This window comes from Cetorhinus maximus, chromosome 22 (assembly GCF_964194155.1).
Source record: "Cetorhinus maximus chromosome 22, sCetMax3.hap1.1, whole genome shotgun sequence".
Lineage (NCBI taxonomy): Eukaryota > Metazoa > Chordata > Chondrichthyes > Lamniformes > Cetorhinidae > Cetorhinus > Cetorhinus maximus.
Genome location: NC_135900.1, coordinates 17954392 through 17967835, shown reverse-complemented (window position 1 = coordinate 17967835; position 13444 = coordinate 17954392). Strand labels below are relative to the sequence as shown.

The window sequence follows — 13444 nt, the reverse complement described above, 5'->3', positions numbered from 1 at the left end:
TGCCATGGAGACCTTGGTCCAGGACATCGGTCCTGCACTGCTGCACAGGCTGAACTCCGTCGCTGACACCATAGTTGGCCTCCAGCAGTGTCGATGAGATAGGGCTGTGGGAGGAGCTCAATCTCACTCCAGCTTCCACTTCTCCTCAAGGAGTCGGCCAGGGGCCCACAGGCACCCATAGGGAGGAAGACCAACAGGTGCACACCCCGGGGGCCATCCACCCTGGTGATTCCGGGAATGTCTGGCCAATGCAAATCCCCTCTTCCTGTGACCCCTGCAGTTCCAGCCCCACAGCCAATGAGGGTGCATTTGGCCCACAGCAGGATACCCAAAGCAGGCCGGGGCACTCCAGAAGACGCCCACCAAGGTCATCATAGACAAGGCGTAGCAGTCAGCAGGCTGCCTCCACCTCCAGGAGGTAGAGCACCAAGATGTAGCAGCAGGGTTAGGAGGATTAAGAAGGTCTAGTTGCACAGTGTGGGCTCGGGGGTTAATCACTTGTACATAACGTTCACTATTGTAAATAAACTCCCAAGAATGTCTCCCTGCCTATGGCTCCTTGTTATGATAAGCAGTGTTCGTGTCATTTAGATGTAAAACCTTTCTGTACAGGATAAAGGCAGGTGTCTCAGTCCAGGGCCTCTTCCCTGTGCAGTGTGTAACCTTCAGACCAAAGTGATGGTCCAGCCTCACACTCACTGAACACATCAGTGATGCCTGCTTGTCACTGCTGCCAGAATGTCGTGAACAGGCGTCATAGAGTTCCGTCATTCTCTCTGTGTGTTCTCAGCAATTTTGAGGTGGGGCTGGCCCCCCATCTCTTCAGCATCTGTGACCATCGAAGTTGCGCTACTGAAGGGGTCGGGGGCTGAAGGCTGACAAAGAATCAGGTGCATTTAAAGTTTCATGGCTGCATCTCCATGATATGACCCTGATTACAGAGCACAAGCGAGCTGCCCACAGCCAGGCAGGATTCAAACATTCACAGAGGCAATGTAAAGATGTGTCTTCACTGCATGTCATCATCATCCTCCTGGAATCTAGTGACTATTAGGGCCTCTGCCGATTAGGACCTCATCACCCTCATCCTCTTCAACATCCTGCTCATCGGAGATGTGCAACTCTTCCATCTCCTCCTCAGCCAGGTCCTCCCCTTGCTGCAGCACCAGGCTGTGTAGTGCACAGCAAGCTACGATGATATGCAATACGCTGGGCGGACTGTACTGCTGTACTCCACTGGACCTGTTGAGCCACCGGAGCCTCATTTTCAAGATGCCTATTGTTTGCTCCACTAAAGTCCGGGTCACAGCCTGAGCCTCATTATACCATCGCTCTGCTGCAGTCTGAGGCCGCTGCACAGGCGTCATCAGCCTCGGCCTCTGTGGGTAGCCCTTGTCCCCAAGGAGTCAACCCTGCAGCCTCTCTGGACCCTGGAAGATGCCAGAGATCTGAGACCTGCTAAAGATGTAGGAGGTGTGGACGCTCTCTGGGGATTATGTGTAGACCTGTAGGATGTGTTTGTGGTGGTCGCACACCAGCTGAACATTCAGCGAGTGGAAACCCTTGCATTTGACGTAGTTGACTGCTTGTTGCCATGGAGATCTAAGTGCCACATGAGTACAGTTGATGGCACCCTAACCCTGTGGGAAACCTGAGATCTGCACAAACTCCAGCGCTCTTGCTTCGTGGCTTTCCTGATCCTGGCTGAAATGCAGAAAGCTCTGTGCCTTTGTGAAGATGGACTCTGTGACCTCCTGGATACACTTGTGTGTGGAGGCTTGCAAGATCCTGCACAAGGCACCTGTGGAACCTTGGAATGAGCCACTGGTATAAAAATTGAGCACCACGGTAACTTTCATGGCCACTGGCAGTGGATGTTCTCCATGTCCCCGTAGCGTCAAATCCTGCAGCAGGTGGCATATGTAACCGACCAATTCCCTAGACATGTGCAGCCTTCAGTGACACTTGTTCTCAGTCACCTGCAGGAATGACAGGCACGATCTATAGACCCTGGGTCTAGCGAGGCGCATATGAGTGACGGCTCTCTGTAGATCTTCAGCTGTATGTGCAGGAGGCCCTGCCACCCCTTCATCTTGAGGGTGTGCTCCTCCCTTTGCCAAGCCAGGTGACTCTGCCACTCTCTTCTTCTTCTCCATGTAAGCCATGAGGAACACCGCTAGATCACCAGGCTCCATGATCCTGATGTTCTCCTCCTGCAGGATCAAAGAGAGAGACATGTGAGTTAGCATATGTGTCCTAAGAACCTCTCTTGGTTAAGTCTGAAAGCCCCTTCACACAAGCAGGAGAGTGCTGACCTCCACTTGGATGCTAGTGTGTAGTGCGTTTCATGGCTGTCCGAAACCCCATTCACCTCCATCCCACTCCACTTGACCGATTGGCGGCTGCTTCAGGCACTGGACTGCATGCTGTGCTCTCAGCTCAGGTGCAGGCATTCTCCTAACCCGCACTGCAAGGTTGTGCTGTTAGCTTGAACCATAATGGATACCGGTCCAAACCTTAATAAAGACATTGCAAGGGGCTGTAAGCACCTCCACCAGTGACTGCGCTATGGCCGCCTTTCACAAAGGGATTCTACAACTTGTCCAGTTGGTCAGTTGTTCTGCTGCCCCCTAAAACGCACATTAATTTGTAGTCTGTGTCCGAGGGGTGAAAGGTTCTGGAGTACTTGGTGGTGTTTTCATATTTTTGTGTTGCTTGAGTGGGCAGAAAAGCTTCAGAGGCCCAACTCCAAGCATATCAATGGAGCTACAGCTGAACGACCTCAGCTGTGGAAGAATGCTCACTTTTGACAAGCTTTTCCAAGTGCGTGATAGCTTCCCACCCCCCACACCCTGGCACGTGCTTATGTACTTCCTTCAGTCTGCGCTGCCTTGTCCCCAATCTACACTGGCCTCACCCGCACTGGAGCCCTTGCCCCAGCACCAAACTGAAAGCCAGCCAGGAAAAAGCGACTTGCCTGTGCACACCCCACACCACCTCCTACCCCGTGAATGCCTCTTCCTTGATGTGCTGCGGCCGTGCTCGCGAGCACTGTGCAAAGTTGTGTGCACTCACCTCCGAGTTCCCCTCAAAGTTTGGATCGCCAGGCACACACTTTTTAAAGACAGTTTTGAAGCTCGTTGTTCTGAAGTCTCGCCGACGTGAGCGTTAAATTGGACATGGCGGGGGGGGGGGGGGGGATGATTCCGGCGAACAGGGCTTATAATGAGATATTAAAGTATTGAAATTAGGTTCCCGATGTGCGGCGGCTGGAAACGCGGCCCCGCCATTGACGGGAGGAGCGGACGATCCCAAACTGGTTTCACAATGGCGTGAAACTGATTTTTGGCCTTCTCGCCACATTGTCCGCTCACGCACACCATGACACCCAACGCCAATGAGACCAGACGATTGCGAGAGAATACAATGATGCTGAGCTGGTAGGAAAGGGTTAACTTCAGGGAGGACTTGAAGTCAAATCTGTTAAATTTGAAGCTACACTGTCCTCTCATAGAAAAGCCTTGAGACTTGTTTTCAAATCCCTCCATGGCCTTGCCCTCCCTATCTCCTCCAGACATACAACCCTCAAAATAACTATGATCCTTTAATTCTGGCCTCTTGGGCATCTGCAATTTTAATCAATCCACCACTGGCAGCCAGGCTTTCAGCTTCCAAAGCTCTAATCTCCGGAGTTCCCTCTCTAAACTTCTCCGCCTTTCCGCCTCTCCTCCTTAAAGATTACCTCTTTGCCAGAACTTTTGGCCACCTGTCCTCATATCTCCTTCTTTTATTTGATTTCACTCCTTTTGTAGAGCCCAGGGGGGCATTTTGCTCCGTGGAACGTGCTGTATAATTGCAAATTGTTGTTGTAATTATAATGAGAAAATGACTGGGTGTTTTTATTCCACCGATAGAGAGTGGACATCAGCTGCTTAAAAACAAACAAAAACAGAAACAGAATATTTAAACTGTTCGAGAGCTGGAGTGAAGAATAGGTCGAATAATCATTGACTGTTATTTTTTAAACATCCAAGTAAATAAGTTGCAGCTTCAAGTACAACAAGCAGACCACCGGAGAAGAAATTGGAATTAAGTGATAAACTAAGGCCGGATTTTCCCTTCCTGGTAGGACCCGTCGTGGGAGATTCGACAGCCCGGCCAACGCCAGAAAATCCTGCCCAACGGAACCATCACTGGTATCTCTAAATCTTCAGGCAGTTAGACACTCATTTTTCTGAATGCAGTTATGAGGGGTTATGGCTGATGTACTGAGGTAAAATATATTCAAGGTAACTGCTGATCATTGCAAAGTCTATTCAATGGACAGCGTTTGATTTGGATGTGATTACTTTATGTATCTGAAGGAATTAAGGCACACTATTAGAAGAGCCCGAACCTGTAAGTTTGCGAATCTTTATCTTGACTTAAAATAACTGTTACAATGTGATGTCAGATACAGTTGACAAACTTGGACATTTTGTTCAACTTCGGTGCCAGATTTGCACTTGTTGGCTTTCAGATGATTTACAATTCTTATCACATTAGTAAAGCAATTATTTGGGGATGTTATAATTCCACATATTGTTCTTGCCACTGCTTGCTTTCTTTAACCCAGTGGCCGATGCCACTACCTTATTTGATCATTTGTAACAGCATTTGTTCTGAATGTTTTTCAGCTGCTCCTGATGCATTTAAGGTGGGGATTTAATATCTGCACTCACGCCAGATCAAATGTGGGCTGTTTCTCAACTATGAGCCAGTTAGAGGTGACAGAAACAGGTTAGGAATTGCAGTGATGTAGGATAACTGTCAGTTAATACATCCCTTCCCAATCACGGTTTCACTTTTTGGATGTGAGGGCAGCCCTTAATATCGATGCATTCTTCATGATGCTTGGATGCTATCTCTGTAATGTGTGATATTGGAGAATTATGTAGTTGCAACTTCAGCGTTTTCAGATGATCACTATGGGCTGAATTTTACGGCTGACGTGCGAGTGGCGGAGCCCACACATCAGCGCTTAAAATGTTGCGCGCTGACGTCACGCGAGCGTCCCGACGTCAGCGCGCGGCATCACGATGTTTAGGTTGGCGGGCGCACTATGCAGCGCGATGCGCGCGCGCCCGCCATTAATGAAAGGCCTTGTTAAGGCCATTAAGTCAGCAACTGACGACGATTTTGAGGAACCCATGCGATCTTCGGCTCAGCGCACGGGCCCAACGGGCAGGCGGGTGAGTTATTTTTTTAACAAACCTCATCCAGTGGCGGGATGAGGTTTGAGTTCGGATTTTTAAAAGTTTAATAAAGTTTTTGTGCGCTTTATTAACATGTCCCATCTCGTGCGACATTTTCACATGAGGGGGACATGTTAATGATTTTTTTATTTTTCTATTTTTCAACTTTCACAACCTTTCAGTGATCTCCCTGAGGCAACACTTAGCCTCAGGGAGATGTGCGCTCTTTAGCCCACATGCGTGAAAGAGCGCATTGTCGCAGTTGGGGAATCCACTCCCTCTCTCCCCCCTGCCCGCACAGGAAGTGCATAGCGCTTCCCGTCAGGTGACATGCTGGGCGGACCTTAATTGGCCCGCCCACGTAAAATGGCAGTGGGATCCGTTTCGGCGGCGGAGATCGGCTGCCCGCCCGCCCATCAAGGGCAAAATTCAGCCCTATGGCTCATTCACTCCAAACAGTACTTCCTGACTTGGTCATTATGGGACTTTCCAGCCCCACCAGGGCAGGACCCGCCATGGAGTGGGTGGCAGCCCAACCAAAAGTCTTTCAGCGCAATTGGACAATCCCAGCAGTGGGCGAGTCCAGAAAATCCCACCCAATCTATTCAGTTTGCAAACTGTATGACTGATTCGTGAAATTAATTATAAAATACAATGGTGCAACAGATTCATAGCTAAAACTTGTGCTGGGGTAATTGAATATTGAAGTGTATTTTGAAAGTGTTCCTTGGAAATTTGAGTCAGAAGGGCGACAAATATTTGAGATGCAATCATGTTGAAATGTGGCATGCTACGTAAAAGACTTAAGATTGGAACCATAGTTGTTAGCGATTTAATTCAGCTAGTGCTTATAGCACTGTCTTTGGTATTTGTCTCAGTTAACAAAAGAATTTATAGCTGGGGCGATATTTAGCGATGACTTTGTGGCAGACACCAAACTGTTTTATCAATGGAACTAGATGGCTCTGAGTGGTCTCAATTTGCTTGCTTTAAAGTTCAGAAAGTTTAATGGGATAATTTTAACCTAACTTAGGGGATTCTGCGGAACACTGGTTTTACTGACTTCAATGGAAGGCAAAATCGGATGAGGTATAAAACAACCATTACATCTGATCCCCCTCAGTTTCTTGACAGGGGAGGGTTAGGTTAGAATTGTCCAAAGTGTTTTATTTTGACAAGTTGCAAATATCAAAGTCTGTCTTGTGACCTCAGCTCTTTTGCTGGCTACTAATTCAGGCCATACACTTTTAAAATGTTTGCCATTGAATAAAATGCACTTTGTTTTCTATTATATTCCTCTCTCTCGTAGCCTTTTTGACTCCACTGCTATGGACAGACAACCTAAAAATAATCTGAAGTGGTATACCATTATAAAATGTGTATATTCTGGCTGTCTTTATTTCAAATAATATAGATTCTGTCAGCTCAAGCCATTTGCATTTTAATTAGAACTATTTTTGCTGCTATAGTGTTTTCACACACCATCAAAATTATGTATGACATAATGGTGGATGTGCTTTACATGCACTTTAAATTAAGCAGTCATTAATGTCAATTATTCTTTGATCTGTGTAATTAATTACTGGAGTGACATCACTTGTGCTAAGGATCAATAATGACTTTGGTGATATGCTTTTAATGTATATGAACAATAAATTTGTATAGGAAGCTGTAATCTGCTGATTTCTGTATTTAATTTTGTTTAGGCTTAAACCACAATTTTAATTAGAAATGTGATGAAGTGATCTGTTCAACACATTTGCACAGAAGCTGATGAAGCTATCATTTCCACCTTTTACGAGATCCAACTGAACCATAAATTTAATTTAGTTGATACTATTTGCAGATGAGCAGTGTACTGAAATCTATTGAGAAAATACTTAGCTCCGAACACTGTAGTACACTTATTATGAGGCATTTTTATGTTGTATGATTTAATGTGCAATAAACATTGCAAAGTGTTTGTATGTCTACAGTGACAAGGGTTAAATGTAACTATTGCATGCTATGCAAAAATTACTATAGCTAATTGCCTTTTTTTGTTTTTAATTAGTTGAGTAACTTCACCTTCAAAATTAAAAAAATGTTTTTGAACCTAAAGGAGAACATTGTTGTGGTGAAAATGCCATTAATGTGAAGTGCTCCTCGCCGCTGAGATATTGAAAATAACTGACTTGCCTAGCTGATTATCTACTGTAATTATAGACAAAGGACTCTTGTTGGCAGATACACTTATTAACAGTTTCATGTAAAGTTACTGTCCCACAAGTTTTAGTGAAATCTGAAAATATTGCTGCCTGTAAAGAATTGAGAAATATTAAAGAGTAGAGTACACATTGCAGAACGGTCACACTGGACTTCCTAATGGAGTCCATTTCTACTACAGTAGAGTGCCATTTTAATTGTAAATCTGGAAATGACTAGAAATATTTTTGTGAAACACTCTATTTGCAATTGTTCATTGAAGTACCTGAAAGTATTTAGGAACATTTGTGCTCAGTTGTACCAACCAGGTCTAATCTGGATGTTGATTCAAATGTGACAAACCAAGATTTTAATTAAATTTACACTAACCGCATTGATGTACAGAAAGGGCCATCAATTAATTGAGCTTCTATGTCTAATTTTGCAGTTGCAATGACAATTAACTTGTCAGCAATCGCTATCACTATTCTGTGAAACTATCAGTGACTTCTGGCATCAACACATGCACAGTTAAACATGTTATTCCAGAATAAAAACAGAATATGCTGGAAAAACTCAGCAGGTCTGACATCATCTGTGGAAGAAGGGTCATACAGATTCAAAACGTTAACTCTGTTTCTCTCACTACAGATGCTGTCAGACCTACTAAGCTTTCCAGCATTTTCTGTTTTTATTTCAGATTTCCTGCATCTGCAGTATTTTGCTTTTATGTTATTCCAGAAGCTGCTGTCAGTGATTCCTTGCTCCTCCACAGGGTACCTGGGTGAAGCCCTCACAGATTGAAATCTAGAAATCACTGAACTGACCTGAACTTCCTCTTTTTATGTTTATTCTTGCTGCAAAGTTATGCCTTGTTGAATAAGGGATTTATAAATGGGGCCATATAACAATCAGGCTACAGTTACAGTACTGAGTACAGTTCTGGGAACTGCATTGTAGAAAGAACATTAAAGCCATAAAGAGTGCAGAGTAGAGATCCATCAGAATGCTAAAATAAAGAATTTGAATTTATATAGTATTTTATGTAGGACAAAGGCAATAGATACATGGGAACACAACCAACTGCGAGTTCCCCTCCAAGACACGCGCCATCCTGACTTGGAACTGTATCACTCTTCCTTCACTGTCACTGGGTCAAAATCCTGGATCCCCTTTCCTAACAGCATAATGGGTGTACCTACACCATATAGCCTGTAGAGGTTCAAGAAGTCGGCTCACCACGACCACCTCAAGGGATGGGTAATAAATGCTGGCCTAGCCAGTAATGCCCACATCCCATCAAAGAATAAATAAAACTTTTCATGATTTCAGGACATCATAAAGTCCTTCGTAGCCAGTTAACTACTTTTGGAATTTAGTCACTATTGTAATTCAAGACAACATGGCAGCCAACTTGCAAACAAGGTCCTGATGAAATAAATGACCAAATAATTTGTTTTAGTAATTTGAGGGCTACATATTGGCTAGGACAACAGTAGAACCCCCTTTTCAACTAGTGTCATGCAATCTTTCACATATACCAAGCGAGAAAATGGAGCCATGATTCAATGTCCCATCCAAAAGATGTCAGTTCTCCCTCGGTACCACACTAAAGTGCTAGCCTAGATTGTGGCGTTTTGGTCTTTTGAAGGGGGCTTGAGCCCATGCCCATTTAACTCAGATACAAGTGCTGGGGGAGGCGATGGTGTACTGGCATTGCCACTGGACTGTTAATCCAGAAGTAATGCTCTGGGGACCTGAGTTCAAATCCCACCATGGCAGTTGGTGGAATTTAAATCCAATAAAAATCTGGAATTTAAAAGTTTAACGATGATCTGTATGTGAGCTCCATAACCCCTCAGTAGCATTACTTAACAAATGTCTCTCTCTCTCTCTCATTTCTGAACCTTACAATTTTCAACTTCTCCCCATAACAACATTTTTGGGGGACATGGTTCCAGATTTTCACTACCCTTTACCTGAAGAAGTGCTTCCTGGTTTCGCCTCTGAACAAGTCTAGGTCTAATGTTAAGGTTCTGCCCTTCGTTTTTGGCTATTCCACCAGAGGAAATGATTGGAGGGTAGGTTCCTTACCATCTCACACAAAGAAAATGAATATTAAATCACGTCAAAGTGTTGGTCTGCTCTGGTCCTGATATATAAACTGCATTGTGATATGTAATGCTCCTAGGATACGACAGAAGTGATTAAATAATAAGTAATGACTGATAATGAAGTGCAACTGTTTAAAATTCCAGTATCGTGGTTTTGTAATTTGTTTTTATGCGTCTCTAAGGAAATGCTAACCACTGCCCATCCAAAGTTGCACTTAAGTCATGGGTTAATGCAACATTGACCAAATGCTGAATGGTGGCCATTGGAGAGATGCTTGATTTTTAAAAATGGCTACATGGAGCATCCATTTGACTCCGTAATATGAGGTGGCCCCTAAAACACCGCTAGCAATGATGACACACATTAATTTATCAGTATGCAGCCTCTTCAGAAGTAGGTTGTACTTCTGCAAAATGGCACTTAAAACAATTGGAAATAATAATTCAGCAGAACTAATTAAGCATGATGAATTGTATTCGTGCTTCAGAAAACAGAAATGTCAGCATCCTGCAACAATTTTCTAGCATCAATCCAGGCTTAGTAATCATAGGATGTTTAACATTCAATGACCACTTGTATTTTTTTAAATTGGAGAATAGAATCTATTAGAGTTAATGCAAAGTCCCATTTCCTCAGTTAATGCTTCAATTCTATACATAAATTATGGCATCGATGGTCCAATATTTCGAAGATATATTGTGTATATGTGGCACCAAATAACTCTTGTTTCACTGACACCTGATCATTTAGAAAATACACAACTTATCGTCATTTGTTTAGAACAGTATTTAGAAATTCCGTACTTTGAATAATATGCTTCAGATAGTGCTTTTATCATTGGAAAACTTTGCCATTTGAGCTTGAAGAGGGTGAAAAGGAGATTTACTAGAATGCTATGCCACTTAATTAGAGCATGGCTGATCTGTATCTTAACTCCTTCTACCTGCCTTGGTTCTTGTTAGAGTAATGGAATAGATTGATCTGAGTTTGCCTGGCCTCCAAAACTTTATGGGGGGAGAGTTTCAGATTTCCTCTACCTTTTTTGCGAAGAAGTACTCTTAACATCACCCCTGAGCAGCATAGCTCTAATATTAAAGTCATGTGCTCTCATTCTGTCTCACAAGGGGAAATAGTTTCTCTCTATCCTATCAACTGTTTTAATCATCCTAAACACTTCCACTAGATTAAACTCCTGATCCTAATAGATCTTGGTGCTCTGACCTAGGATTTGTTCAGCAGCCCACCAACATCAAAATACGCAGAAAACAAACGTATTTCTCAGCTTCATGAGCTGGTTTACCAGCGTTCAGAAGGAAAGGAAGTGTGGCTTGGATGCTAGAGCTGCTTTCTGATATTGCTGCAGAATAGAAGGAGCTATTGCCTGCATTTAATGAGTTCTACCTGACCTGTGAATGTTTAGATACTGATGCTGGAGAATCAAAATGGAAAGAGGTCCATTCCCCAGGATTTGCATTGATGAGCACAGTATTGACAAAAGGAGGTAAATGTGCATAGGTCTTACCTGAGTGCAGTTTTATAATGGGTTGTGAAGTTGTATTGCTATTTAATGCGATAATGTAATTTAAAACATATACTGTTTGGCAAATGTTTTGGCAAATACTCCAGGTGTTGGGTTTTATAAATTGGAACCAAATGCACTCCATTTTGCATAATTTCCAAAGGCAAGGAGAAATTCTCTCCAGAGAATTTAGTCCAAATTTGTACACCACTCACAGGCAAAATCTCATACGTTATAAACATAAGCAAAAGCAGATGTTCTCAATTAATATCTGTTGTTCAAAAGCAGGAGTTTGTGGGGTTTCAATGGCCTGCAGTTTTTTTCCCTGACCAATTTCAGCAAACTTGTGTTGCTTACTAATTAATCTATACATAATGCTACCATGCAACAAAAACAATTGCAGTTTGTCACTGAGATCATTTCTCACATTTACAAAGCACACGTGAGATATATAATCAAAGTAAATATACAATATCATTTTCATTGCAAAGAGTTTGAGATGAATGATAAATGCACTAAGGTCAAGTGGTTACCTCCGAATAAACCTTTCCATATGTATATAATATGACGACTGAGGTAGTTGCAATTCATGGTTTTTAAGTGAGGTTTTATTAGGGCCATTTTCAACTTCACTGCCTGGGCAATAACCAGGCAGAGTGGGTCACCTGAACCAATGGTGGCTGTAGAACCATCTGATTTGTATCCCATTAATTTCAAAGGCATGAATATTGGGCCATAACTTACAACGGGTTCTGCCAGGTTAGCAAAGTTGAAAATTATCCAGGTGGCAAAGTTGAAAATTACCCCCAATTACTCAAAAGGTCAAATAATATTAAAAAGATGAAGAAATTATAACTTTTAGTTTTTGAGATGATTAGATTGCATTGATCCACAAAACTAATGTCTGCAGACAAACTGGAGGTAACAACTCGGAGTTGGTTTGCATGTGCGAATCTGAATCTAATCCAACACAAACAAATGGTGCACAACCCTCACCAGAATTTATTAAAGACCAATGCAGTCCCCAAATAGACTTCCAATATGTGAATGCACACTCTTGTTCAACCAGGAATCAAATCCGTATGACTCTTGCCTCATTCCAGCTACAAAATAAATATATCTGCATACTCAGACTGGAAACCAGTCATCAGCAGAACGAAACACTCATCTCTATTAGGTCATAATTTATTTCATTTGAAAAGTTGACTTGCATTACTCCAAACTTATAATTTGATTTTCTTTCCCATTCACTTGTGCGCACCTATGAAGAATGTCATTGTAATCCAATGGAATACCTTATTTTCGGGGGTTTTTTAACATCCCCTCCCCCTTCAGAAAACTGGTATTGTAAAGGCTCAAACTGATTTTTTTTAGTTTAAAGTACGTGATAGCATTTAGAATATAATAAGAACTGCACTAGTATTTCTGGGTAGCACTTTAGGATTACATTTTATTTTAATGTGATCAAATCTTTGGTCTTGGGTAAATTTAAATCAGATTAAATGTAGTAAATAACTTCTTGAAGCAAACATTTACTATTCATATGGTTGAACCTCTTCATGAATGTTGTTCAGCTGAACTGATTCCCTATGTGACTAGGAATAGCATTAGTGAAGTCACTTGCATTCAGGTATTGGGAAAGATATTCTACTGAAATGTCAATTGTCTCATTTTCCCAATGGACACTGCCAGATCTCTAGCAGTTCTGTTTTCATTTCAGTTACGTTTCTAGGCGATTTAGGACGACCCTTTGCAGATTTTTTTTGGGTTAGGTTTGCAGAGATAACTTCATCACAGTTTGTAAATCTGTGTCTTAAATTATATGTTGTCAAATTGTAACCTCTTATAACCAGGAACATCAGGACAATCCTCAACTATTTAAAAACCCATACTTTTCAAATGTGTTGAATCTTCCATTGCTAAATTGAAATCTGGTTTGTTTTAAGATAAAGATCAATGCTCAGAGTTTACAAGATACATATATGCATGATTACACAATGCGCCAGCTAATATTCAATACTTGTGCTTATTGAAATCACATTAAAAAGAAATTGTGCAGTCTGGGATGTGAAATTAGGTCGTGTGTGGTGAAACAGTAGGGTGTCCTCTGCTCCAGCAAAAGAAATGCTAAAATACAGAGTAATTGTTTTTGTTTCTCCAGCTGTCCAGGGATCCATTATAATGTACAAGTACGCATACATTTAAAGAGGTAACAAAAATATAAGCATCTTCTGATTGAGATCAGGCAGATAAACAGTGAGGTCTAAAGTGGAGCCTTCTGTCTGATGTGAGATTAGATCCAAAATCCATTGCTTCTTTTCATTCATAGCCTAAAAACATGGATTTTTAAATCGTTTTAGGACTTATTAATTTTTTAAAAATTCTATCTTTC

The 13444-nt window shown here is 42.3% G+C and overlaps 1 protein-coding gene across 1 annotated transcript in view; it reads right to left on the bottom strand.

Annotated features, from left to right (window-relative positions):
- The window catches only part of LOC144696347 (protein kinase C-binding protein NELL2-like), a 303704-nt gene that overhangs the window by 56979 nt on the left and 233281 nt on the right, over positions 1 to 13444 (bottom strand). The window lies entirely within an intron of this gene.